Source organism: Triturus cristatus, chromosome 4_1, assembly GCF_964204655.1.
Source record: "Triturus cristatus chromosome 4_1, aTriCri1.1, whole genome shotgun sequence".
NCBI lineage: Eukaryota > Metazoa > Chordata > Amphibia > Caudata > Salamandridae > Triturus > Triturus cristatus.
In genome coordinates this window covers 361,154,485-361,178,513 of record NC_140585.1, presented here as the reverse complement: position 1 = coordinate 361,178,513, position 24,029 = coordinate 361,154,485, and the positions used below count along the sequence as shown (strand labels likewise).

The following is a 24,029-nucleotide window of genomic DNA, read 5'->3' as shown; positions in this document are numbered from 1 at the left end:
AATAACATTTTAGAGGTTTTGGCTTACTCACTTGCAGTATACTTAATTTCACAATACAAGACAAAAACACAATACAATACAATACAGAGGAAGAAGAAAATTAAAGTGCTCAAACTGCATGCATCCACCTGTGTGATTCACCCTAAATGTGGACAGGAACAAAGACGCAAGCCGCAAACTTTGGGTGAAGGTCCTTTGTTAATCTTATGGGGAGCTTGACACATTTCTATTTTTCTTCTGACTTGAAATACTTTTTTGAGCTAGGAATATATTTAGGAAGGACGTATGGGCAAACACTTAATCCTCTCCTTTCTTGAAATTCATGTACATTATTCTTTTTAAGCATGAGCAACACAGAACATGATTTTTGGACTTTATTTTAGGCCACACTCCATTAGAAATGTTGGCTCACGTGCAATACGATACATTGTATTAATTTATTATAAGAAATTGAAATGATGGGACAGAAGCTTGAGCTGAAGCAGTTACTCCTCAATTCACTGTCAGTTTACATCTTTTCATGGTAATCACAATAGCTACTTCTGGCCGAAGATTTTGGCATACAGTCTCTGGGTCCTTCGGTGGTCTGTTAATGGCTCATCACTGAGCTGAGAAAGCAAAAAGGACTGAGGTGAAAGAGTACAAACCAGCAATGAGTTGCAAGTGTTTCTTTATATAGTTTCGCCCCACTCCCTCCGAGATCCTTCTGGATCCGTCAACTCAACCCCTCACCTATACAGGAAGTTTCAATGCCGTCCCATTATCTTTCTGGACCCATCCAGTCAATGAAAAATCGTCATCCCTCCATGGTGAGAAGTGCCATTCTCTTTGTTCTCTGCTCTGCACATGGCTTGTAAAGGAGTCTCAAAGAGGTGACGTTTTCACATTGAGTACCTTCTGTGTTCACCTAGGTGGACAGGCCTAGGCTTCAGGTAATTGGGAACTGAATTGTCTTCATATCAACCAGTGATGGTGTTATGTTGAACATATCAGTAGCCACAACCACAAGGAGCTTACAAAAGGTAGATAAGCACCCTCAATTTGTATTGGGTGGCTGAGCAGGAAGGAGTAAAGGGGCTTCCTGTCAACTACCCAGTAAACTACAGTTCCAGAGTGCGAACCTGGAGCAACTTGAGAGAGTTGTAAGTGAGAGAGCCATTACAGCAGAATACCTTTTAGAGCAAGTCGTCAGCAGCCAAATCATTATTTGTCATTGATGTCCTGTAGGGTTCCAACCATTGATATTAAAAATCTATTTCGGTCTGCACTTTTTGGATGAAAACCTCCCCCCCAGACATTGATTTTTAAAAATATTTTAAATATGAACTAAATGAATATAATAGCTGTTCCCTCATTCTGGAGAATGGGTAACCAACAAAATTATTAGACATAAGTTGGGGTTTGTCCTAAACCAATAACTTTAGGGTAAGGCAGTATTAGGCAATCACATACCTTGCACTATCATGCTGTTTGAAGAAAACCCACATTAGGAAGACAGGCCAAATATCACGGAAGAGGGTGGCAATAGGTCACTTGGGGATACACTTGTTTAAAAACGGTCACTTAGGCTATGGTAGTGAAAAATTGTGTAACATAAGCCAAAAAGAAGAAAACTAAACAGTGAAATTGTAGGAGCGGGTGTCTAATTAGTCCCAGATGCATATCTTGAGAGTCCTAAGTTACTCTTAACATACTACCTATGGAGTGCATTTGGATTTCAGACTTTTGGTGGTTTATATTGTTGTCATGAGACTACTTTTGAATAGTTACAGCTGCCTGTTGTGTAGTTACTTGGTGTTGTACATGAGCAATGACACAAGGCAACATTGTTTTTTTTAGTGTTTTTAATGTTTAGTCTTAGGGAAATATGTAACCCTGGGCGTCGTTTGCTAAGTAGCGCTACGCATAGCTACGCGAAGTGCACTTTGCGAGCTACGCGTAGCTTCGCAAACTGCATAGTGCACTGTGCAAGATGCTGTTCGCACTGATTGCACAGTGCCGGAAGCTTGTCCGCACTGTGCAATCAGTGCAAACTGCATCTTGCACAGTGCAAGCGGTCGTTTTCTGCCACTCGAGTAGATTTCTACTCGAGCTGCAGCTTTCTCAACACGGACTGGTAGTTTCTAATCGTGAGCGGTCGCGAGCATACGAGACCACTTGCAAGGAGAAACCTGACCTCCCCGTGTTGAGAAGCTCGCCGGGAGGTTTATTTTCCACGCTCGTGATCGGCAACTTAATGTTGTGATTGCGAACGAGGAAAAAGTCTCGCCGGGATGTCATTTTGCTTGCTCGTGGTCGCCAACTTGACGTTGAGGACCGCGAGCAAGCAAAAAATTACCGCTGCACTACGCTACGTGTGTTTGCACTGTGCTACGTGCAATTGGCGTAGTGCGAAGTAGCGCAAACTTCGCAAACTATGCGAGCGTAGCGTAGTGCTTTGCCCAGGCTTAGAAATATGTTTTCTTGAAGGCATTGTGACATATCATATGGTCTGAAAATAGGGTCAGGGGTTTGCTTTAACAAAATGCAGTGCGCATTTGCTATGCTGTTGCACAACCCCCATAGTTAACTATGAAGACAATACCAAGCACCTGTGCAACGTCCATGACAAATCATTGTGTTTTTGCTTGGAGCTTTTCATAAAGGATTGTAGGATTAAGAGTTTTTTCCTGGTAGGATTTTTCATGTGCCGAGCTGCTCTGCGCAGCGACGCAAGTTCAGTTGGAAGCTGCCAAAGAGGTCACATTAGTATGTTTCATGTGAGGCTACTGTGCAACTGGAACCTTGGTAGTGGAATGGTAACAGGAGAATAAGCAGGAAGATGCGGTATTTTCAAGAGGCCTGCAGTTGATCAAGATCTTAAGACAGCATTTGTTTACAGTAAATTACATTTACGAACAACCAGGGTAATGGAGATTTAGTCGCAGCTGAGTAAATAAACCCTGCTGAATAGCTGACTTGGGCAAGAAGAGGAAAATTGTATTCAAGGAAAGGCGGATTTTGTATGCATCATACTTTAACCAAAGTAACATATTGGCAGGCCGGTGACTGTGTACGAAGGAAACTAGGGACATGGCAAGGACAAGTTACCTACACTTTAAGTAACATATCAGCAGAGCAGGTGATTATGTATGAAGACAAGTGTAGATGGGACGACAGGTTGTTAAACTTTAACCACGGAGAAGGTTATATGGCAAAGTGGTTGTTAGATGATAAAAGGCAGTTGTTGGAGGAGGCAGGTAGAGCTTGAGACCTCAAAAAAGGAATCGTCCAAGATGAAGTCATGCAGGCAAACAGCTCTTTTACCAGACACAGGATGAGGATTTGTTTGCTGATTTTGTTGGTGTGTGTGCGCGTGTGCCACCTGTAAATCGAAGCCAAGTAAAACTTATTGGCTGAACATTCATGGTGTTATGGGTATATTTCCTTTATCAAGGGACGGGCGAAATTTAACTGAATAGAGTTTAATTTAATATTACAAAACGCTACATAGGATCCTCCTCCTGCTACTGGTGGCGTAATAGTTGGTGCCCATATCCATGGCTCAAAGTTGTTGGCTTTTCCATTATTACTTTAGAAAACTAGACAAGTCACGACCCTGGTTCTTAAGGAAGCTCAGGTGAAATAACATGAGTACTTGTATTATCGATGCAAGAATGATATCAGTGGGCAAGTGGGACATAAGAAATTAATGCTCTAAACATTTGATCAACAACACCTACAAAAGACTGAGCTTCTCCATGTGCTGCTTAATGGAGCTTAGAACTCTGATCTACTTCTCGGCTACCACAATGAGCGTTACTTCACATCCAGAGATGTACCTGTAGAATACAACTATTTTGGTTAATGCTCAAGTTTCTCCCACTTAGAAATTTCTTCAAATAGTGTTATGAATTGCTAGCTGTTACCTAGTACCATTTGCATTAACGTTTGCACCTTGTAAAGGGCTCTACTACTCTGGTGGGTCCGATTTGCTCAACAAGAAACAGATAGAGATTTAAAAAAGGAACAGTAAGAATGAGGGGATGTCTGTGATCCCCCCAATGGACTATTTCCAAGTGTAAGGTGTCCTGGATTACATAGTTTTCTTCAGTATCCCCTTCCCTGCCATTGGTCAGAACAGTAAAAAAAATCCGGAAAGTTATGTTTTAGAATGTTCGTGAATAAATATGATCCAAGATTTAAGTCTTGTGTATGGAAAACTGGTATTGCCAGGTATGTGTCCTTCAGGTCCAACTGTAGCATCCTATCATACTGTCTGATAATATCTCCAAGTAGATGAATCCCTTTCATTTTGAAATGTCTCAAGACCACCCACTCACTGAACTCTTTTGAGATTTATTACTGGGCGAAAACCTCAGTCTTTATTTTGGATTAGGAAAATGTTGCTGATTAAGACATGGGTTATAAAATCACCTGAACCATGGCCCCTTTACATTCTCCTTCCTGGTATATAGATCTGAAATGTTTTTCTGAACATATGATCAACCTCAATCTCTATTGCTTCAGTAAGACGTAGAATTTCTACTGAAAATTCTGTGATGGTCTGGAGTACTCAAGCAATACTGGTAACATCCACCACTTGTGAAGAAAACAGTGGTAGCCTTCCCCTACTTTTACAAGGAAAGAAGGGATGAAATTTCCAAAGTACACACTGCTTGGGGAGTTGTTAGTATTGAAGGAGCCTCGGAGGCCATGTCCTCCAGTTGCTACTCGGGACGGGAAGGAACCTCCATATTAGGTCTGGTCTTGCCACTGCCCACAGCATTGTGATAGACCTCCTTGTGACAGGAAATGGCCTGTTGAGCCCCCGTGTCCTCAGCTAGCTCCTCCAAAAAGCGGATGGCAAATACTTTATTTATGGAGGCCTGTACCTTGTCTTTGGACTTGAAAGTGGCCACATGCTTGCTCAGTTCCTTCAGGAATGGACCACGAAAGACACCAACTTCATTTTGCTGGCCCTGCCTCGAACGTGGCAAGGTCCACGAGCTTTGGGTCAACCGTGACAGGTAAGGATCCATGTCTCTCAGTGGAGAGAGTGCAGTTTGAATTGCCCAACAGAATGACAGCACATTGTTACCCAACCTTGCAGGATCTCAAGCAAGATAAGCAAACCGGATTCTCTTGCCTGCTCTGCCCGATTTAATACCTTTGTAAGGTGACCTGTCACATCTAGGAGTTTATCCTGGCAGGCCCGTGAGGATTTGTGGATAACTTTTTTGGGATCTTGTACAAACTTTGGTAGGAATGTAGCCATTTTACTGTCCATCTCAAAGGCTGCAACCACCTCCCCCCTCTAGGGATGGACGTCATTCACCTTTCAATCTAGTCCTACCTCTTGGTCTAAGAGTTCCTGAAACAGTTGGCCACTTGCTGCACAACCCGTGTCCGCCAGGGTTCATGCTGAGGATCCTGGATGATAAATGTTTTCTGGATTGACCACATCTGTTGGTGCTTTACCGTGCTGCACCGGATACCTTTTCCTGCCCTTTCGGGTCAGAAGACAGGTGCCGCGGTCTGCCGGTGTCCACATCATCATAAGTCCCCAGCTATCAAAAGTCCATCACGGGTCAGAATGCGGTAAGTGGTAATCACAGATGTGGATCGTGTTACACATATAAGGGAGCTCTGGTCTCCAACTTTATTTAACTTGATGATAAGAAAATCATCTTGAAAGAAATGACAAATTGCAGATCATCCAATGTTGTTTAGCTCATCTTTTGCCCATGCGGTCTGGGATATGTAGCAGAGACGAGTCGTGAATTCAGTGTAAGAGAAAGCGAACACAGATCAGCTATACAAAATAACAGAAATCCTGCTCCTTTAGTGGCACACTGGAGCCAGGTGGGGAAAACAGAAAAAGATCTTACTGGACTATACTTGAGAAAATAAGGTCCTGCAGCAACGACAATGTAGATCGTAAAAAAGTATACTGGATTTTTATCCGGGCAACACACAAAAAGGGTCTTAATGAAATGATCCTATGGGAGAATGCCATGGGGTAGGTACTTTTCAGACCTGTTCCATGTCCCATAACTTTCTCACAGTGCCAGTGTTTCTCCTTTATAGTCCTCAACCCTTCTTTATTAACATTGGGCCTTAATATGTTCCCCTCTGGCTAAGTATTTGTCATATGTTGGGGGGGGGGGGGCGTTTTAGGGGCAACTTAACTTGAGGTGAGGTGCGCAGGAACGCTCATACTAAAATGAAGGAAACAAATGTGCGAGTCATGGAAACTAGGCCAAAAGGTTTAACAAATTTATTTAGAAGGCACAGCTTCAAGAGAAAGGCATTAAAATGCAAAATATAGTGACCTCGTATTCACAGAGAGCCACACTTATCAGAAGTCAATTTATATGACTTTCAATAGGACTCAGAAAGCATTGAAATCAGAAGAGAGAAACTTCAGAAAATGCAACATAAGGTGTGCAGATTAAAACCTCAAAGACACATTTATAGATGCAATATGAAAAACATAACTTAGATCAAGGGAAATGTTCTCAGAATTCAAAACACATTTGGTTTAAAATGCTTAAAATACACACGTTTAAACATAAGAGAAAGCAGCCTTGCAATTGCAATGTAAATATTGACTCCTAAAAATAAGAGAACATCAGTTTAAAAATAATGCAGCAAATATGATAATATATATATATATATATAATTAACAAGTAAATGAAAAATAAATGTATCTTAATGATATCAAGAACTCTTGGGGATTCTGAAGTAGGTGGTCTGATATTCTCTAAAGGGTTCTATCGGGTCTGGCAAGAATCTGGTTTTAGACAGCTCGGGGATTTTTATAAACATTAATCTCTTGGGAAATAGTTCAAATGTGAATTACTACAAGGACCACTGCTCTCTCCACGAGTTTGTTTACAGCTAGTTAATTTTCTTAAAATTAACTATTCAATGCTGGGCGAAACTACACGTCAAATTACTTAACAAATGGCAAACAGAATGCTGGGGGTGAGCAGCTGGTATCGCCTACTTCATCAAAAGGGCTTCAAAAAATGTATTCTGAGACAGGCTGTAGGTTTAATGTTAAAGAATGGCAACAGCTCAGCGAATTAGCAAACAAAGCACTCAGAGGTGCAAATTTTAAGAGAATTAATTTTTTGTCAAGATGGTGTTGTATTATACACCCCAGAGATTATCTAACATGTTTCAAACATGTCCCAATCGATGTTTTAGATGTAGTAAACAGAGTGAGGGCGGGTGGGTACATATTTTCTATGAATGCAATAATTTCCGACAATTTTGGCAAGGGTTTTTTGCAGAGATCTCTCAGATTTTATCTGTAACAATTGAGCCATCTGGCACCCTGGTGCTATTTGGTTCCTCAGGCGAGGTAAAAGGTTTAACAAAAAAACAGCAGTATTTTATATTGATTTCCATTGCTGTAGCCAGGTCATTGGATCTTCAAAACTGGAGAACCGTTAAACAAATCGACTACCGAGCATTGGTTTAATAAAATGGTTCGGACTTGCAGATTCGAGGAGGCCTACACCAAATGTGTAGGAGCAAGTGCGAAATTTAGGGGGGATCTGGAAAAAAGAAAATTCCTAATCTATCCTAATCTTATACTGCACAATGCACTTTAGGAAATGCTGGATTATATACAGTGATTCAAGATATTTGTTGCTATCATATGTACTGTGTATCAGTTTGTTTTTGATTATGATCACGCCAGTTATAATATAAAATCAAGGGAGTATTCTTAGATAATCTGCAACCGGGAAAATGTTGCTGTATACCAGACATTGTATTTATTATCAACTGATTGTGTAAAAGATTCTTATGATAATTATTATCTTTGTTGACTTTATCAAAATTCTTTTTGATATTGTGTTTAAAGTAATGGTATTCTTGGCTAATTGTTTAATTCCATATGCCTGTTTTGATTTATTAATTGGCTGATTAAATTTATTTTAGTTTTTTCCTGTTCTCAATAAAAATATATAAAAAAAAAAAAAGAACTCTTGGGGAAAACCCATGCAGTCCTTCACCTACATACAGACTGGGAGGTTGTCCGACAAGAAACCTGCGGGCTTCCCTTTTATACCCTTTAATGCATGGATCTGAAGCAAAAATGCCTACTGCAACGTCAGTCCTACCTACGTTGTACCTACGTCAATTACACCACGGGTCGCACATTCTTCAGAAGTGTCGCGCTTATCATACTAAACGGAACATAGATTAGGTCAAGGGTTATGTTCTCAGGCTAAGCGCTCGTCTTAAATTGCATAGGGCAAGAGGAAAAACTGCAATGTAAGGAATAAAATATATATATAGCAATGTCTTGAGATTGCCACATACATCACCTTGGTCTGTGGCTCTTGTGGTGTGATCTTCCCTGTTCTCATGGTCAGACGTACCCAGGATGTGGTGTGCTATATGTTGACAGGGTAGAGAGGAAGTCAGTGAACTTTGCGCACACAGGAAGGGTGGGGGTTATCCAGTCTGGAGTAGTATGCCTCACAGAGAGAAGCTGGCTGGGAATACTAGTCAGACAGGCCTAGAGCCAATTGGGTGCAGAACTCTGGTCAATTTATCAAAAGGCCTACAGAAAGACAGCAGGGCCTATGTGGGGGTTCATGCTGGATGAGTGACAAGGATGGGATTTGCTATCTGGACCCTCTCTCACATATGTGTGCCATATACATCTTTATGTGCCCCACTATGAAGATTTTGTTCTTATTGGAAACTTTTTTTTTGTTATTTTGTTAAATGTTCTCAATACGACATACAAGTAATTTCACTGTGATATTAGATCTTTTACTCAGTTACTGACATGGCACACATACTTCATTCTGCTATATGTACGTCACTGTACCAAGATGGTGTATATTGAGTAAGTTGTAGTACTTCATTAATTTTAAGTGTTGTTACTTTAATAACTTGTAGTCCTTGCTTATTTGTTGGTTTGATCGTTTAAAGGATTTTAGCAATATAAAATACATGATGGGCTGCATTTTTCAGCTTTTGTTATCAGTTTCAGTTGTGCAGTTTGCCTCACTTCCTGTACATGTATTTAACTGGCCCAAAATGGCGTCCTAGTATTCTTTTCCCACTTGGCGGCGACTAGTTTTTTATTTCTCATACTCGCTTTATTAATACAAGCATTTAACTGGTCCAAGATGGTGCCCATGGGTCTTCTTCCCACTCAGGCATTTGGCCTGTTAGTCCTTTCTTTATATAGAGTCATAGAAGCAGGACTACATGACGTGCTACACGTTCTTAAAATCACAGCATTCTGTGGGTCGTTTCTATGTTTACTGCAGCAAAGAGAAGCTTCATGTCCGCAGCCAGTGCGATCTAGGTAAGAGGGATCTGGGATTCTGGATTCTCCAACGTCCACCTGGTTTATGCCAGCAAGTATAGGCTGGCATCCTGCTTGGACAATTGCTTTTTAAAGAGCTGGGGACGCTGGTTCCCCTTCTGTATTTTTGAGATTATGTTTGTATCAACAACTTTGTATTCAGGAGACCGAGACCCATATTTATATCGATACTTGGTGGTTATGCACCTCGTTAGGCACCTGGTCTCTACTTCTGCCTTGTGAGAAAGGGAGATCTTTGATCAGAGCCCCAAGGGCGTGGTCACTGCCCCTCAAGAATGCGAAATACCTTCCGTGAGTGATCACAGGCACCAACTCGACAGTTACTGAAATGAGGAACAAAGAAGTGAGATGACGCCGTGGAATTTATTTTGGAGTGGCACATTTTATTTAATTAACTCAGCATGCTAAAAAGAGGATTCCCGTTATACAGGCTAAACCTTCAGCAAAAGCCTGGCTTCACTCTGCCAGGGAAAGCATTTAAATATCATAAGCACATACCTTTAAGCAATATACTGACTAAAGATAGATGATAAGATGGATCGGTTGGAGATCCCTTAATGATTAATGATATGGCGTATTTAAACCCTCAGCAGGTTTAGATGCTCATGCAATGCATTCTTTTTGCAGATAATCGTTTGAAATACAGCTATGTCTGTGAATAAAGATTTAGGTAGCTAAAACATTTCAGAGTGGCTACGTTTGCTACGGCTAAGACCTTAAAAATACGTTTTGAGACACTTAAATGGAAGCAGAAGCTATCCTAGGGAAGCATAGTGCCCAGAGGCAACCTCAACTTAAGACAAATAATCCTCTAAAACTTAGTTGCTAAAAGCTGAAATGCAAGGGAATGGGTGTGGATAAAAAATACAGAGCTAAGAAGGATATCTTCAAGAGATAAAGGAAAATCCCCAAATGGGGGATGTACCACCTGAAATAGGCTGTAAGGTCCCAAATCAGATAGGCAGCCGGCTGGAGAACAGGCCTGTGGACAGCACAGAAAAGTTCTACCTTCTAACTGTCGTGTTGGATCTTAAATATCTTGATATGGGGAACCAGGGGTGGACCTGACGTATTTTCTGACGCATTTGCCAACAGGTGGCTTGACCGCATGTGTTCCAGGATACAGGAAAGGGTCAACCGCATGTGTTCTAAGACCGTGGGTGGGGTAAGGTGGCCAGGTGGCACAACGGTTGGTAGGTCATGCCTGACCGCAACGTATAAACAAAGAAAATGTTGTGATCACGTACATTTCTTACAGAATGCATGTGACCAACGCCCACAAGGCAGGTGCAGTTTTCATCAGACATTGTGGTTTATCTTTGAGCAAGCTAACTTCCAAAAATAGGACTTCAGCGATGAAAAACAATGTGTCAACTGGTACCAGCTGGTTATCTGCCTACGTGTGGGTGTGCAGTGGCCTTGTAACAGTGGAAAGTTACTGTGTTTTCTCTACTGGCTTGGGCTGTCTCGTGTTTTCTGGTGCAACTGAAATGTAAGCTCTGGCAATCCTGGGCCTAGTAGCTTCTGAAGGTTACATATTGATGTCGCGGGGCGGTGGGCTTTGGGCCTTGAGCCTCCCATTTGGGCTTATGTCTGTTGGGTTTACAGGTTCTATGGGCTTCTATGTGTATGCACTATGCTCAGTGGACATAGGGCCATCAGCACTTCATCTTGTCAGGGTAGGTTAGGGAATGGCATTTAAGTTTATTAAATGGTGGCTCGAGACCCTCCATCACTTGAGGGTAGAGGCCCTTTATTGAGCTGTGGCAATACTACTTGATACTGATTTTTATGGCATATGCAGTACTGCTAATCTCAGTTATTATCATGAGGTCAGGAGCCGAAAGGAATATGTTACTTACCCTGTAGACATCAGTTCTTGGCATGTATTACTCTAGATTCACATGCCTAGCATACTTCCGCCATCAAGTGTTGGGTCTGGATGCACGCAGGTTGTTCTTCGAAGATGGCTTTGGTTACAAGGTAAGTGCCTCCCCATCTTGGAAATAATGCTCATTGACTCCATTGTTACAAAAAAAATTCCCGCAAGCAGGTGAGAATGGAGTGAGTATCAGAAAAGAGCTGGCCACGCAAATAAAATAGTGTAAAAGGAACTGCCACAGCTGTCCAGGGAAGAGGGTGGGCGCATGTGAATCTACAGCACTACATGCCACGTACAGATGCTTACAGGGTAAGTAACATTCTGTTTGAGGCATGTGTGGCTGTTGATACACATGCTTAGTATAAACTGTAAAGTAGTGCCTCCCCAAAAGCAGTGGCTAGCCAGTGGGTGTTGCAGTGGTTTGAAAGAGTACGTAGCACTATCTGACTTACATTGGCTTGTTGGCGTGCTACGTCATCCACACAATAATGTTTGGTGAAAGTGTGTGGTGTAGAACATGTAGCTGCCTTACAAATCTCAACAATTGGGATATTGCCTAGGAAAGCCACGGACGCCCTCATCTTACAAGTAGAGTGTGCCCTAGGTGGTGTAGGCAAAGTCCTTTTTGCTTTGGCATAACCTGTTCGAATGCATTTGCATATCCATCTAAAAATGCCTGCCTTTGTGAGGGGGCGAAAAAGCAACAGAGTTGTTTAGTCCAACAGAACTTTTTAGTTCGGTAATATAGTATGTTAGAGCTCTTTTAACCTCCACTGATGAAGAGCTCTTTCCGCAACTGAATCAGGTTGCAGAAAGAAAACGGGTAATTCAACAGACTTATTAAGGTGGAAAGATTAAACCAATTTTGAGAGGAATTTTGGGTTGGTTCCATCTCTGTGTAGCCGGAAGAGAGGTTCTTCCAGGGTTAAAGCCTGGAGCTCATTGACACGCCTAAGTGAGATAATGGCAATCAAAACCTTCCAAATTAAGAATTGGAGAGGACAGTTATGTAATGGTTCAAATGGTGGACCCATGAGTCTGGTAAGTACAATATGAAGATTCTATGCGGGTGCAGATGGACGTACTCTTTTAAAGCCTTCCATAAATGCCTTAATAACTGGTACTTTGAACAAACATAAGTGTTACCTATTTTGCAAGCAAGCAGCAACCGCAGCCAAACGTAGACATATTGATGTGCAAGCCAGGCCAGAGGTCTGTTAATAAAGAAGGTAGCAAGAATGTTTAGCACAGATGCATCAAATGGGTTAATATGTTTACTGCTCCAGTAGAAGACCAGCCTTTTCCACTTTTCTGCATAGCACAATCCAGTTATAGGCCTACAAGCCTCTTTAAGAATGGTCATACATTCAGGAGGGAGATTCAGGTAACTAAGTTCTATGACCTCAGGAGCCAAATCGCAAGGATGTGTTCCTTTGAATTTAGGTGCCTGATTTCTCCATGATTCTGAGTAAGATGGTCTGGATTGAGGGGAAGCTCCTTGTGGGAACCTGTAGATAGTTGGAATAGTGTGGTAAACCATGACTGGAGAACCCAAGAGGGAGCTACTAGGATGAGGGTGAGAAATGTTTGCCCGTGCATCCGAACCACAAACTGAAGAAGCGGGAGAGGAGGAAAAGTGTAGACAAATATCCCTGACCAGTTCATCCATACAGCATTGCCCTTTAATAGTGGGTGTGGGAACCTGGAGGCAAAGTTTGGGCATTTTGCGTTGTCCACCGTTTCGAACAGATCTATCTATGGAAACCCCCACTTGTGAAAGTATGGGAGGAGGACTTGGGGGTGGAGTTCCCACTCATGGACTTGTTGGCACATCCTGCGGAGGAGGCCGGCAAAGTGGTTCTCCATTCCCAGAGGGTGTTCGGCTAGCAGGTGGATGTTGTAACGTATTCTCCAATGCCAAATCGTCTGAGATAGGCTTAATAACTATAGAGAGTGTGTCCCTCCCCGGTTTTTGTAAATAGTGCACTGTTGTCATATTGCCTATCCGGACCAAGATAACTCTGCCTGCCAGGTGAGCTAGAAATGCTTTCAATGCTAGGTGAACAGCTTGAAGCTCTAGGTAGTTAATGTGGAGACTCTAGTGTTTAGCATCCCAGAGACCCTGAACTGAGGTGAGCGCCCCATCCTGTAAGGAATGCATCTGTTGTTAGAATGGTCTGGGGAACAGTATTGAGCAATGGCTGCCCCTTTGATAGTTTTTTTTTGTGTCCCGCCACTGCAGAGAGCGATGAGTGCCGCTATCTGCCAACACTCGATCCTGTAGCTGACCATGTGATTGAGACAACCGGCCCTGTAGACATTCTTGCAATGGGCGCATATGAAGTCGAGCATGTGGCACTATTGCAATGCAAAATGCCATCATGCCCAAGAGTCGCATAACTGAAGCGTTTGAAGATTTTGAATCCTGGCCAGATTTGGGTATGGTAAACCTAACCGTGTGTTGAGTATGGCCCCCAAGTATGGCTGAACCTGTAAAGGTAGAAGGTGTGATTTGTCCAGTTGATGGATAAGATGGAGAGTAGTTTGAGTGAGTCGTTGACACGTAAGAAGTGTACTGGCTTTGATGAGTCAGTCGTCCAAATATGGGAAGACATGAATGTTTTGTCTGCACAGATGTTCTGCTTCTACTGCTAGGCATTTGGTTAACACCCAGGGTATTGTAGTGACTCCAAATGGGAGTACTTGGAACTGGAAATATCTTACATCTATAAAGAATCTGAAGTACTTGCGATGAGCTGGATGGATTGGAATGTGGAAGTAGGTGTCCTTTAAGCCTGGTGCTAGCAAGCAGTCGCCCTGTTGGAACAGAGGGATCACATCGAGAAGAGTGACCATATGAGTGTTCTAATGGTATGTGATATAGGAAAGAATAGGATACATTTTGTACAAACACACACAGAGCTAAGGCCTGCAACTTCTATGCAGAAGTTTAAAGTTAAAAGCAGCTTTATGCCTCAGTAGAAATGCAGGCCCAGAATTAGGTCAGAAAATAGCATGTTGCAAAGGACAATGTGTCTAGCTGAACTTATCAGGTCACAAAGTTCGTTGAAAGGTCATGAAATGGCCTGTGGTCACAAAGCTAAGCTACTGCATGAAGCGTAGATCCTATCTTCCTCCAGACTCAGGTAACCAGTAGTGTTTTAAACATTGGAACTGCAAAATCGGTTTACCACAAGTCCATCTGCTAGAGAGACGAGCTGAAAGATGTCAGTCACATCTTTTGTAATCATGTTACTAATGCATGCACACATAGATTAAGCACTCACACAGGATGGACTGGCCCAGGTGCAAGCCTTGCCACTGCTCATAATGACATGAATGTCGCTTGAGTTGAAAACCACATGCCACACTTACACGATGCTAGGCATGATGGATGAAACCACAGGCCAGAGGTCAGCTAAGCGTAGCCAATAAGCGTTAAGCAAAAATATAATCACTCGCTTCACAGGAAAACAGATGTATGTGAAATGTTGTTAATAACGTTTAAATTCCGAGAATAGAAAAACAACTGAGGGGGTTTCCGCCAATATGATATGCGAGGGCCATGTGGCCCATATTTATATGTGCTTTGTTTACAAGAAATTATTGTATCTGCTGATTTCAATCTACTCTTTTATGACGTAAATCCTAGGCTTGTAATTTTTTTCTATTGCGGTTTCAGAGTATATAAGCCACTGCTTTTTGACTGTTCGTCGGACATCAGATTCCAGTCTCAGCTGAGCCTGGCTGATCTCCCCAGCTGATTAATGCATTAAACCATATTGTATTGTCAACCTGCTTCTTTGTTATTCTTACAGAGATTTTTCCCTCCAACATATGCAATTATTTAATGACCTGAGATCTAAGGTCGGCCGCAGTATTCTGTCTTTTTGGGGAATTAGAAAGTATAGGGAGTACACTCCTGAATATTGGTGTTGAAGAGGTACAGGCTCTATGGCTCCTTAGAGCACCAGAGCCTGTACTTCTTGTTTGAGCAGATTTTGATGTTCTACAGAGAGATTGTGTCTGCAAGGTAGAATGTTTGGAGGTGTGGTTATGAGCTCCAGACAATACCCATGTTGGATAATGTCCAACACCCACTGATCTGATGTTTTAGTTTTACCAGTAGGGAAGAAGAAATAGTGTAGTTTTGGCACCATGTTTGTATGAGGGACGCCAAAAGGAACCACGCGAAGAATGATTTAGCTACTTCGGTGTCCTATTTATTTTCTCCAATGTTTGGTCCACCTGGGGGCCAAAGAGATGCTTGGGGCCAATGAGTGTTTGCTGCATCGCTGGCTTGAAGCCAGTATACAGAGCCAAGCATGTCTACGCAACAATACACTTGTATCGATGCCTCTGGCTGCTGTATCCGCTGAATCCAAGGCGCACCTGATTGAATTATTGTGAGATTAATTTGCCATCATTCACAATTTAATGACCCATTTTGATATTCCTCGGGGAGGTGATGGAGGAACTCCTCCATGCCATCCCAATGTACCCTATTACATCTTGTACTAAAACATGAGTGCTGGCGATCCACCAGTGATTGGAGGATTGAGCTGTCACTCGCTTCCCTGAAGCGTCAATATGTTTGGACTCCTTGTGAGGAGGAGTATCTGCTGATGATTGTGAATTGCCCCTTTTACAGGCATTCGAGACAACCAGTGAATCTGGGGAAAGCTGACCCTTGATGTAAAAAGGGTCTGAGGGTGCTGGTTTATATTTCTTGTTGACCCTGGGTGTAATGATGCGTGTCCGCACTAGGTCCTTACAAATGCCATCAGAGTGGCGCAGCATGCCTTTTAGCATAGGAAGATATTGACATAATCTGTGTGTGCTGGACAATGTTTTAAAAAGGAAAATGTCCTTAATAGGGTATTTATGTAATGGGACCTGGTGATGTGCTGCTGCTCTACCAATGAAGCATCATCAGGGGATGATAGTTTGGCCGTGTAGTGATTGGGAACAGTATCACCCGAATGATCAATGCCATAATTATCTGTGCATGATCTAGTTTCCAAGGGAAAGAAATACCAAAGTCTGGGTGTCAGAGTTGCGAACCTACAGCCCCCATGTTGCTTCAGCTTGAAGGCAGGGGTTGCTAGAAGATGGAGGTGAGCAGAGCGTAGTTTACGTGAAGGGAGGTGTCTTTGGATAATGGTATCAATGAATTTAGGCCACTGGCCATGTAGTGATTTAAAGACCAGGCATCCTACTTTAAAGGCGCAGCGCTGGGGGATAGGGAGCCAGTGCAATTTCCTCAGAAGTGGGGTAACCTGTTGCCACCTGGGTTGCTGGTGGATCAGCTTGGCTGCTTGATTCTGCACCAACTGTAGACGTTTGGTTCAGAACAGTGGCATTCCAAAATAGACTGAGTTTGCGTAGTTTAAATAGGACATGATCGTGGCTATCACCACCTGTATTAGTGCTTGCCGAGTGAGCAACCTGCTGATCTTTCTAATCTTCCGTAATTGGAAGAAACAGGTGGCGATCACAGAGCTGACCTGGGATTTTAGGGATAGGTCGTTAATTGTGACGCCGAGACTTTTAACTGAGGGAGAAGGGGTAGGGGAGGGGCCAAGTTCCATTGGCCAGAAGTGTGGGCCCCAAAGGTTATGGCTGCCGCCCGTGAGGACCAATTCGGTCTTGCCTGGGTTGAGCTTTTAGTGGTTGCAGTGCATCCATTGATGGATGTGTAGCATGGTAGACTGAAATTCAAGGGCTGATTGGGAAGAGTTGTCGATAGTGAACATTAATTAAAGATCATCAGCGTAATTGAAAGTAGTAACTTTCCTTTTTTTGAGGGACCAGATCAAGGGGAGTAGGTAGAGATTAAACAGGAGAGCAGAAAGTGAGGAACCCTGTGGGACCCCGCAGGTGGTTGCCAGCTTTGGGGCCGTGAACTGGGCAATGTGGACTGATTGGGAGCGGTTCTCAAGAAAGGAACTGATCCAGCCAAGGGCAGAGCCCTAGATGCCTGCCTCCCTAACACGGCCAACCAAGATGTCATGGTCGACCGTGTCAAAGGCTGCAGAGAGATCTAGCAGCACAAGGGCCTGAGGGGAGCTCTTGTCGGCTCTCTCTCGCAGGGTTTCTAATACTGCCAATATTACTGTCTCGGTAGGGTGGGCAGGGCGGAACCCTGCTTGGTGTGAGTCGAGGTAGTTAGATTGTTCGATGAAATTGGACAGGCACTTAGCAACATGGGCCTCCAATACCTTAGCCAGGTAGGGGAGTAAGGAGATCAGACAGTAGTTTGACATGGTCTGAGGGTCCGCCCCAGGTTTCTTCAGGAGGGGAACAACAATTGCCTCTTTAAAAACTTTGGGGACCCGGCCCTGGGATTAGGATTTGTTAAGGAGGGAAAGGACAGCGCCTGGAAGACTGGTGAAGGCGTTTTTAGAACATGAGGTGGGCAGCAGTCCATGGGAGATCCGGATTTTACTTTAGACATAAGGTCTAGTTGTGCCTGTGTGCTTATAGACGGGAGTTGTTCAAAGGAGCATGGGTTTACAGGCATGGGAAGTGATAACTCAAGGGAGGTGAGTGTAGGTATGCTCACTTTTATGGTGGAAATGTTATCACTAAAAAACAGGTGTTTAAGGAGTCGCAGAGTGTTTGCAAAGTAATTTAGATGAATTGACACTTCCACGAGTTGTGCGAAAGATAATGACACGCAGTACCTTGGGAAACAAGCTAGACAGCCTAACTAAAATGGAAACTTCAGCTAAAATGAAACCATCCTGTATGTGTTTAAGAACATAAAGAAGGAGCCTAAAAGCAAGTGATTAAAATAAAGAAAATAGAATTATGAAGGAGAACATTCATAATGTTTATGGAATCCCTGTAATAATTTCTGAACAGAACAACCACTGATCTATCACTAAATGAGTTTTTGCGTGCTTGCTTATAATTTCAAGACATTTAAAAAACAGAAGAACATGCCACAAACATGCATTTGATGGAATAGCAGTTCATGTAGGTTTGCCACGGAGTGCATGAAGGCAACCAAATCCGTCTGTGCAGACACATCATGGCTCATGCAGGGACTTCATTGAGGTCATTTAGGTAGCTAATTGAGTTTATGCAGGTACTTCTAAGAGGCCGTGCAGACACACAAGGGGTACCTGCAAACTACTGCAAAGAAACACTGAGTTCCTGTAATGAGCCCTAGGCCCATTCTGTTCACACCTGAAGCCTAAGAGTCTGAAAGACCTCTGCCAAGCCACAGACAGGGTTATGCTACATTGTTCACACAGCCCTAAATCTCTGCCCTCAAATTAATCTCTCCTGAGATGCCCAATAACCCCAGGTCACTGCCTTGCTGATAAACAAGTCCCCAATCCTCTGTGCTCACATCTTCTGGATAGCAGATGCATCCTATTTATCTCTTCATGGTCTCAATTTGCAGCAAGAACAAGATGGGCTAGGAGTAGAAGTTGGGGCCAAGCACAACTTTGCACCTGCTGTTTTGCTAGCTTTTGAAATTAAAACAGCTACATGGCTCAAAATTACCCGTAACCTTTCATAAACTTCTTGGAATATACAATATCAGCAGTGACGTAAATTGTTTTCAATAACTTGCCCAGCTTTTGCTATGTTCTGCAGTCAAACACCTGCTAATGTTTTGAATCCGTGGTCACCAGTTCTCCATTAAAACTGTATAAAAGAACTGTCCACTCACCTATTCATTGATCACCTCGTATATGTCTTTCATAAAGAGAAGCTCCCAGCTAGCTGGCTGATTCATTGATATTTTATTACTAAATAAGGCTATACAGTCTCATTGCATTTTGCTATTCAATTTAGCGCCCTTTCGGAATTACCGTGATTTAATTTTTGCTCGATTGTGTTCTTTTACTCCTGATTAATAAGTGTCAAAAACACGTCATTACTTACTCGTCTAAATAAAGTGCCACTCCAGACTTGATCCCTGCTTCTCAGAGTGCATCTTGTCATTCCAGATAAGACATTAAATGCCAGTTCCTGCTTGCTAAAAAAAAAAAACACACTTTAACAGTCTGAATTCCTACTCTGAGGTTATACAATGCAGCTCTTGGTGAATCTCACACAGGCAACCAATTGAGCTCCTGGTTGCACTCAATGGAAAATCTGCAGGCACTACTGAGTTTTGCAAAAATCTAACTCATCACTTTTAGGTACTCCACCGAGCTGCTGTTGGGAACTCATTGAGATTCTGCAGTCCCAGGTGTGTGAGTCATTGTGTGTGCTGCTTGTGATGAAATGGGTCCTTAATGGGACCCATCAGTGACAGCATTGTGGGCATTCATGGAAGCATGCTTGAATTACCTGCATGAAAAGTGCCTCTTTCATGAAATAGAATGGACATTCCTGGCACCATTCTGGCTATCCCCTGAAAAGTAGTGGGTCATACTTGATGTATGATGACAAATCTTGGTATAATTCTGTGTATCCCTGGCTGATTAAAACGGGAACATCATTACCATATGATAAACAACTTTTATTTGAGGACGATGAATGGACACGGAAGGTAGAATCTGCCCATGTGTGACCGTTAAGTGAGCAGCAAAATGAAAATGGCAAGCTAATACCTATAGGCCAAACATGCATTTTCTTAAAAATAAAAATGACTAAACTGCAGAGTTCTTCATAAAAATAACAATTGCATGTTTGAAAGCACTAAAGTGAATTAACGAATTACTAGTTAACTGGTTAAGTGGGACAGCTAACCCAAAAGGGCATACTTTCAGATGGTGGACCCGGTCAGAGAGCATTAACTTAGTCAGCCATGCCGCCATGCCACCTGGGTAAGCAAGCTTTAGGGGGAAACTATGTGTGCAATGACTCTGGTACCGCCGCTCCCACTGCGGATATCAGGAAAAAAGGCATGCATCTTAAATGAAAAGTAAATGCACGTTCAACTAATCTGTAGAAAATATACTTTTTCTGTATGACACCTAAGTTTGCTAATGCCATCAGTGAAAATGTTCGGTTCATGACCCAAGAGTACCAGAAATGAATCCTTGTTGACACAGTAGGAAAAAGGGATTTGTGTATTTATAGTGCTATGAGGTCAAAGCCTGTTGCCTAAAGCAATGTGCATATGTAAATTATTTATATCTATATATTTTAGTAATAAAAGCCTATATGTAGAAGCATTTTTGAGTGTCCATTAAAGGGACTCACTCCAGAACTCCGCAATAACACCCTTACATTACCTCTCAAGAACATGGGCGGCAACACAATGCTGAGTTTTTAGTACCGTTGTATCTGTTTGAGCTTGAAACTAATTGTTTTGTTAAAACCTACAGACTATGCAGCAGATGATGAATTAAGTGGCAAATCCATAATTTTTTACAAAACACGGAGGCCTCAAAATTGGCTAAATCCCAATCATAGTCGTTTGACCATCCCTGCTTGCATAAGGCAGTCAGTGCACACTTGTTGAGCCAGTGTTGCTTAGGGATTTGAAGAAATGGCCCACGGGAAAAGAAATTAAGGAAGAAGAGAAACTTTAGTTTGGGAGTCAAAGAAATGTGCAGCGAGGGGGGTGGGGAAAGATGGAAGCCCATGTTTCAACAAAAGGCAGTGAAAACAGCTCACTTCGTAAGGCAGTAGATATCATTGGTGAAGCAGGTGCAACAACAGTGATCCATGGGTCTGGATGTCACCGGATCACAATTAGGATTTCTTTCTTTGAAAAGGGTATGGGGCTTCATTTTACTGGGTAGTTTAGGGCTGAAAAGTGATTATTGAAAAAGAAGGGCGCAAAACACAGGAGCTAATTTTTTTTTCCTAAAAGGGAGGAGATATGGTCCAACAACGAGTGCGTCAGACTTTAGAACTGGGGAACCAGGCTTAAGTCCCAGTATTAGCTCAACATTCTGCGATTCGGGCCAAATCACTTAATCTCCTTCTTATGTAACGCAACTGGTGCTCATGTAAAATGTAAAGTGTTAAAATATCCTTGGGCTGATCCATGCTATAAAAAGCTCCCAAAAAGCAAGGGGGAAAAAAAGGGACAAAGAGCCTGTATTAAAATTGGAGTGCTGATCAGGCATGGTTGGTAGGGGGTGAAAGATAGACTGCTACTCAGGGACACACCTATCATTAGTACCATAGATGCAGTTAAAACGGGGACCAGGATTACAAGGGAAACTGTGTTTTTAGGTCAATTTATTTTCGATGAATATGCCCTATTATAAATCTCACGTTTAATTGTGGATTCAGAGCTACAGAAAAAACGTATACATGAAATGATCTCATAAGCGCCGCCCCCGACATCAGCCTTGCCCTTCCTGCTCCATTAAACCTTGCCATCAATGTTTGGAGAGAGGCCTAGGCAAAAATGTTCAAAGACCTCTCAGTTAAGGTCTTTTACAACTTAGGACCCAGAATCTAACTGGAAATATTAAGTGAAGAAAGGAGAGGAAAGATTGGAAATACAATCGCCATGTGACGTTGTCAGTCAGTCAGTCAATCATCTTTATTCGGATATAATATATATCCATAAAAGTACAACATCACTGCTAATATACATGTGGCATACAATCTTCTCTCAAATATAAAAATAATTAAAAATAAGATCAGACGATAAACTTGTAAAAAAAAAAATTGAATATCAAAAAGCCAACATGCAAGTGGTAATTGCAAATTAACCAATAAATTAACCAATAATTCGTACAGAAACCAGCAGCATTACTACAGCATTATATTACATGTGACGTTGTAGAATCAGTTTCTTTGTCTGTATTAAGGCTCTTAGCCACTTTTTAAGATACCTGTTGAAATTCTCACTATTCTGCAACCATTCTATTCACATTTTTGACGAATCCAGCCCCAACTCCCTCTTCCCCCCACTAAACCGAAAGGGAAAGAAAGGATGGCATGCCACAAAAATATCTGAATAGATCATTGGTGCCATTTCAAAACTTCTGGCCTTCTAGCCAATTTATGCAGAACTTGTGTTGCAAAATGCACCATTTTAGCATTTAAATAAGAAAACTTATTGTAGGCTCTCTCAATTTGTTTGTGTGACTGTTCTAATTTGATGAATGTATTTTTGCCCCCACCACTTTCAAAATTCATTAGCCACCACTATCCAACAATGCATTAGAGATCCGGGAGCAGATGGGCATTCACTCGCCCAAACTAAACCCCAGGAAAATATAAGTGATAAATGTGGGTAACCATCCTAATCAGCAGTTCTCTAATTTCTACATTCCATGTCACAACTAGCACTGTAACCGCAGAATGCATATATCTTCTAAAACAACTAAAAAAAGATAATAGGCTAACATATCCTGGTGAGAGGGATCATACTTCTTAATATTGCTTTTTTCTTTCCTCTTCTGTGTATCCTTTACATGAACTTATTCTCGGGATAAACACATTTACCTTCTTCAGCTGAGTGCAACTGGTTTCACAGAATGGTCAGTTGAATTACGTGCCTAAGGAAAGGCTTCAACTGCAGAATGTTTTCCGTCCAGTTAAAAGATCACTAAAGGAAAGTGTTAATCTCTCACTTAGTCTTGCAAACTGTTACCACCATGGCCTCAGACACGGTAAGGAAGCCGACACTGCACATATGTCATAAGATTAGTTATAAATACCACAAACTCCCCATTGTGCTGTTAAGATTAGTGAATAATAGTTTGTTTCAAGTGTAACCAGACCTTGTGTGACAGGAAGCTGACCAATCAACCATGGTCATTGATAGGTGGCAAGCTGTCTGAAATCTTTCGGCTACAGCTGCATTTCTCAAGACCCTTTGTCTTTTTTGATACTTTTCTGTTGAGATCATCGTTTTTCACTAGTTCCTGTTTGATTACAAATGTATATAAGCGGAGTAGTTTGTAAGCTGCAGCAGAATCTCTGGCGAAGCTTCAGAGACTCCATGCTGCTGCGGAACAGAATAAAGGATACTGGGGATTCCCCATGACTGACTTTGTGGTTTTATCTTTTTTAGTGCTGCATTTATCCATGGTGCTTGTTTTCTTTTGACCTGTTTTGTTGTATGTAGTGGTACTGAGATATCAAAGGCTTCTTGGAGCCACTCTGAAAGTATGAACCAAATTTATTGTGTCTATATCTGTATTCGTTGTGTTTCTAAGTATTCAAAATTGAGTTTGTTGCACTGTTGATACATGGTTGCATGTAAGGTGGCCATAGGTGAGGTGAGTTGTGGGCTTTTGTGTTGGAAAACTACCAGAAGGTACGAGAGTCGGGTGAATGAGTGTAGTGGTCTTTGTTGAAGGTGAAGACAGAAAACCTAGGGGTAACGTTGGTTTAGGATGTGTATTATTTGTGTAGTCATGATGTTAGGAGTGGGTGTTTGTTTCTATTTTGTAACGGAATTTAATATGAGATGGAATTTAGTCGAATTGTGCACATGTGCGAGAGATTTTGATGTGCTGGTGAGTGTGTTATGTTTTGTTTTTGTGGAGTACTAAAATGAGATACTGATGTAGTGAGTGTCTGTGAAGTATTTGGACTTAAAGTACTATTGGTGAGTGGAAGTTGAATGGAAATGGGGCTGGTGATGCGCGTTGGAGGAGATTGTATGTGGTGTGTGGAGGAGATGGATAGTGGTTATGGAAGTTTGTATTGTGTGTTTTCGGTAAAAAGAGGAGAAGGGTGTTGGTTGATGATATTAGGAGGGTTAATTATAGATTTGGGGGTAATGGAATGAGGTCTGTTAGGAATAAGTAGAGTGTAGAGCTGGTGTGTTGTATAAACAGGGAGAGTGTGTTTGAAGGGATTACAGTTAGGTATAAAGTGGGTTTGTGTTGTGTTGATGTGAAGACTCACGATATGGGT

At 42.1% G+C, this 24,029-nt stretch overlaps 1 protein-coding gene across 3 annotated transcripts in view; it reads right to left on the bottom strand.

Annotated features, from left to right (window-relative positions):
* LOC146854951 (uncharacterized) overlaps positions 1–24,029 on the bottom strand; it is a 98,933-nt gene that overhangs the window by 55,276 nt on the left and 19,628 nt on the right. Inside the window, exon 2 of one of the 3 annotated variants that reach the window (XM_085652382.1) lies at positions 19,128–19,221. The exons of the other annotated variants lie outside the window; for them this stretch is intronic. The gene's annotated coding sequence lies outside the window, so the exon portion shown is untranslated. The remainder of the gene's footprint in view (positions 1–19,127; positions 19,222–24,029) is intronic. 3 annotated transcript variants of the gene reach the window in all.